The following is a 6000-nucleotide window of genomic DNA, read 5'->3' as shown; positions in this document are numbered from 1 at the left end:
TCAGAGACGGATCCAGGTTTTGAAAGGGAGAGGGGTCGAGAGCCCCAAGTTTATGGCAAAGGCGACTCTATTGGCCATTCTAGGGGAAGAGGTTCGAGGGGGATCCGAGCCACTCCGGCGCCGAGACATTTTGCACACATTCGGTCAACATCGCCAATAAATTCCTCATTTTACAGGAGTGGGCGGCTTGATCGTGGTAGGTCTAGCATTATTCTGGGGCCAAGTCGGCTACATTGCCTTTTTTGTGTTCAGGGTATAAAAAGTGGCCGTTTTGGTTACTGGAATTGACACCCGTACACTTTTTTGTTGAAAGAAATAGTGTACATTGTGCACCAAATGGCTTTAATTGGACCATCAATATCAACATTTTCGATGACATCACTGGCTACCACGTGATTATCTAGGCGTATTTCTATTGGTTATTTTCTCGACCGCACTAAAAGAATGATTTACCTGGTGTAGTCGATGTGCCCCTATGTTAGTACGCAGCGCAAATTAAAAAAAAAGCTGATTCCTGAGCGTACACATTTGGTGATCCTTATGCAGTCGTCTCCTTCTTCTCAATCTGGCAGCTTTGATGTTTTGTGGATGCCAAGCAGCTGCAGGCCTTACAGTCTCCCAAAATAGGTCAGATGAATGTCTGAAAGACGGGCAGCATGTCCGCAACTGGAGCTGCATATGTACGGAGAGCATAATTATAAAAGGACTAAACACTTTGACTTGACTAGCTCATGAAAGAATTGGAATATTCTTTTGGAATAAGCGTGTGTTGCATTAAGTTTATTAAAGCGGTTTTGCATCTCCCAAACATGTATATTTGGAGGAGGAACTGCTGGTATTAAGTATGTGGTAGTGATTCCAATCTGAGTGTTGACAATTGAAAACAAGAACTAGAAAAATGTTCATTAAGCTTATCAGCTTGTTCACTGAGAGAGTTGCCTAAATCAGGTAAATTAAAGTCATCAGCTCTTTTTAGAATATTATTATTATGGCCAGTTATGTTTCTGCTATTTTTATGCCATTACACAGAGCCCTAATTGGTTAATATAATATAACCGTCTTAGTTACCAATCAAAATAGATTTCTCAGCTATATTTTTTAAAGCTTAATCCTCTTCAGCCCTACTGACTATAATTCTTCTCATATCTAGGCGCGTAGCAAGAGCTTCGATCGGGGGCCCATGGATAAGGAGCAGTGCGGGGCCATTTATTTTAAAATCTCCTTTATCAGCCTTTTCCACCTTTTCATTTTTGCTTTTGCTCAGGGGCCCTTGGACTTCGCCCACCCGATTGCTACGCCCCTGTTCATATCTCTGATTGGCTCAATACATTAATATACAGCACTCTTTGTAACCAATCAAAATAGATGCCGATTATTATGCCGACCGTACCTTCGAAACTCTCCATTCCATACCCACACCGACATAAAGTACCCAGGGTACTTCATTCTATGGTGCAGGAATTGTATTTAAAAGCCAAGGAATTTGATTTCTTGATACTTATCCGGTATTCAATCATGCCAATAGAGCTAAATTAATCGTTGAAACCCTAATCAACGCTGCGAAGTGGGAAAAGTTAATGGGACAATTATAACAATCAAAGAAAATGATATCCTCATTTATTTGATTAAAAACCCTAACCTATCACCATCTCGAAATTGGTATACATATACAAATAAAACATTACCAACGCTTTGCTTTATTCCCGGATTTTATTGTCACAAATATACATTTCACAGAGATACAATTTACTTTTGACATAAATAATTGAGTAGAATACTACCTGTATATAGACAACTTCCATTATAATAAAATATTTAAGCTAAGATAAAAGCCAAAGAACCATGTCATTTTTTAATGGAGGAATCATTTAATGGCACAGAATCATTAATTTTGTCATTAAGATAGTGATTCTAATAATTAATCCCAAACTTATTCATTGCCTTGATTGCTTACTACTTTATATTGCTATTTGTACACTTTTCATACGGTTTGAAAGGTTTCGCTGTCGTAACATTTTTAAAAGGTTGTGAAAAGTGTCATCGTGTTGGAATCGAACCCAGACCCTCCGGTTTGCGAATAGGTGCCCTACTAGGTATTTTAAGCCCCATGTATGTCAATACGCCAGAAATATTTTTCAATTTTCAATGGGCTGACTGTAGTTAGGATAACAAAAACGAGTGGTAAGAGTAATGGAAAAAATGCAAGAAACATGTTCGTCATTTTTCGGTACAAATAATCTCAGCTCAATATGCATACTTAGTATTCCTCCAGCCAGCTCGTCAAAAAACAACAGCCGTGATTATTCTAGTATTTATATTATGTCTATGGTGCCTTGGCCCTGAGGCTGCAATCAGCAAACTTCCCATTGGACCCAAGGTCTAAATAATCAATAAATATATATGGCAATCCTCACTGCAGAGGTGAATAACAAGGAAAAACAGAGTTTAAGAAAATGGCAAATATATTGTTAACTTGCGTAAAATACATGCAGGCATTTGAATGACTACGAAAGTACGATTTGGGGAATAAATAAATTTACGAGCTGTCTACCCAGCAAACACAAAAATGCCATTGAAACGTTGTAAACAAGTTATAAATAGGCCTACATGTATGTTTTGGTTTTGGATAAAACATTTTAATAACATAAATATCTAGTTATCTAAAGGCCATGAACACGTTTTAAGAAGTTTTATATGAAAAACACTACATTTTAAAAATGTTGTCAAAATGTTATCGTAAAATATTTTTTGGCAAACATTTTTGCAAAATATTTTGTGAACAATTTAATAACATTATTTGTCAGGATATTTTGAAGCAATTAAAAAAAAAGTCGTCTCGGAACCACCGGTGCTGTAACCGGGACCACAGTGGCGCAAAGCGAGGACATAACCCAATCATTTTTCTTTTCAATCAATAGCTACTCTTTTAAGTATAACATATTTAAAGCCATTATGTGTGATTTGCTCCACAGCAACGCTCTCAATATTTTTCGAATTCCTACTTTTTGCACCATTGTAATGGCCGTTGGTGTACATAAATGCCATGTGAAAGACCGGGTGAAAGACTAAGCCTAAAGTGCTTTAATTACAGTAAAATTTACGTCTTGTTCGTACATCACACCAGCTGCGTGAAGCTTAGTCTCAGTACCAGTTGAGTTTGTGCTCCTCCGTCACTATTTGTTTAGTGACGGAGGAGCACAAACCGGCTGGTACCGAGACTACGTGTAGCTCTGCCAATACGCTGGCGAAGTTACGTAATAAATCGGATTAACTACCATAGCAATAGGTGAAAACAATTTTGAACATATCGCGCGGCACTACAAGCAGGTTACAATCATCACCTGTGTGTACGCTGGCGAAGTTACGTAATAATCGGATTAACTACCATAGCAATAGGTGAAAACAATTTTTGAATATACCGCGCTGCACTGATACGTTCACGCGGTACCTCTTCATTGAACCATATCATGCTGATTACTTGCACATGTAAGATTAGTATAATTGAAAAGACCAGTATTGTATTCAATCTATGATTGCAGACATACACAGGTGATGAGTGTAACCTGCTTGTAGAGCAGCGCGATATGTTCAAAATTGTTTTCACATATTGCTATGGTAATTAATCCGATTAATTACGTAACTTCGCCAGCGTATGTCTGCAATCATAGATTGAATACAATACTGGTCTTTTCAAAGGTACTAATCTTACAGGTGCAAGTGATCAGCATGATATGGTTCAATGCAGAGGTACCGTGTGAACGTATCCGTGCAGCGCGGTATATTCAAAAATTGTTTTACCTATTGCTATGGTAGTTAATCCGATTATTACGTAACTTCGCCAGCGTATAATCATAATAATACGATTGGCGAGATTATGCACACATTGTAAGCGCTGTCCGTCTTGACGTATAGAAAAGAATATACCATTTTTGCGTTTAGTATTTCCTCTTGCAGTTGTAGTAGCAAACAAAAACATGATTGTGTGTTTAACTACGATGTAATACGTATTGAAAGGTTATTTATCGGGGCTAAATTAATGTTATTTGATACAATTTTCTTAAAACATCCGCGGGAACCAGTTAAGTAAATTGTTTACATTTTTCAATTAGAGGAATAATTTAGACCATTTCACCGTTATACAATATATTTTAATACATATCATTTGACAAATACAATTAACATAATACATCAGCTTTGTTTTGGGGTCAACATCCATCATAGTGCACTTACGTCCACGGCGAATTCACCGTGACCTTTCCAGCCATAAACCCGCTTATTGAAGATTAAACCGATATATGCAGTACTAAACCATTATAATTATAGTAATCTATTGTCCAATGCAAATTTATTACCACCTGATAATATTGATCCAATGAGCGACCGAATTGTCCGCTACGGACGACTAATCCAATCGATAATGACTCTATTGACTTGTACTAGCGGAGCTCCACTGACCAAGTTTTGGGATATTTTTCACTGGTTTTCAGCTGTTTGCTGTCATTTACTCATCAAAGCAGACGACCGTTATTATAAGGACTATGCCAATTATTTAAAGATTGACATGTAGAGAATAAGCCATAATTGATTGACAGAAAGTACTAAATTTGTACCTAGGACGGTTTTATGACACCAATCTTCAAAATATGATCAAAAAATGGCTGCCCGGTGAAGTAAAATGTGCATTGGAATAACACGGCGAGTTTGGATAGATGGTAGGATTTCTTTTTAATAAAAATGTATGTTCCCCCGTTATTAAAGCTTATACCGGGTTGAAGATTCAGATATTTGCAAAAGAATAAGTAATTGAAACATAGAGAAAGTACTTAAATCATAGCTTTTATACTTTTTGATATATGATACTAACTACTTCGTCCCCAATAGCTACAACACAGCGCTACCAGTAGGGTTCAATTGCCTATTGTGAGTGCCCCTGTGTTGTGTGCATACATGTAATTTATAACAATAACTGCATGATGTGCAACTTATCTGTTTTATTATAGCCTTCTATCTTCTGTTTCTTAAATGATATGTACACTAACGAATGTCATATTGTCACACAACAGGTGAGAAAATATGTAACGTTTCACCAATAGACAACATATTTTAATATTTGACAGATATCATTTACATCAGTTCTGTCTTTCAAAGGAGGTCACCACCTGTGCAACATTATAGCCTACTATAAATGGTTTATTTCCCGCAAAATACAGGTCTTGAACAGCACCAACAATTAGGGACCATTCACAAACATTTGTGGGGGGCGGGTCCAAAAAGGGGGGGGGGCTTTAATTTTGACCCTCCTCAAGGGGGGAGGGGGCCTGAAAAAAATGACCAAACTTTTCCTGGGAAAATTTAGTTTATATGCTTTCGCGATGATTTTTTTTGCATCAGGCCGCCCTAACAAGTGTTTGTGAACAGTCCCTTATAACTAATTTCAATCACAATACTGCAACTGAGTTCCACCATACATTAGCAAGATACAACATTTTCAATTCAACATTGACACAAGAAAACTAGAAAAGTTATCCAACTATGGTGTTTCCTTTGTCAACAATTCACCAAGTGACTGAAACTTCTGGAGCCGCTCAACGATCATACCATTTCTATGCTTAATATTTTTCCTTTCAGTTGCAATAGCAAACAAATACTGTATAACAATATGTATGTGTGTTTAAGTACAATGATATACTAAAGGATATAACTATTTCACAATTTTCTTAAAAGCAAATTGTTGACATCAGTCAATTCGGAAAATGGTCTACTACTATTTGAAAGATACCCTTTACATATTTTTTTACAACAACTCTGCATTTCAAAGGATTAGACACCCATGCAATTGATCTATGTTATTATAGCCTACAATAATTTCTTTACATAAATGTCATATTTTTACGCATAATATATATTATACAGGTGACGAAAATACATAACATTTTACCTATTTACAATATATTTCAATAGATATTATTTGACAGATAACATTTACACATTTACATTACA

Source organism: Amphiura filiformis, unplaced genomic scaffold (assembly GCF_039555335.1).
Source record: "Amphiura filiformis unplaced genomic scaffold, Afil_fr2py scaffold_216, whole genome shotgun sequence".
Classification (NCBI taxonomy): Eukaryota; Metazoa; Echinodermata; class Ophiuroidea; order Amphilepidida; family Amphiuridae; genus Amphiura; species Amphiura filiformis.
This window is presented reverse-complemented; position numbering follows the sequence as displayed.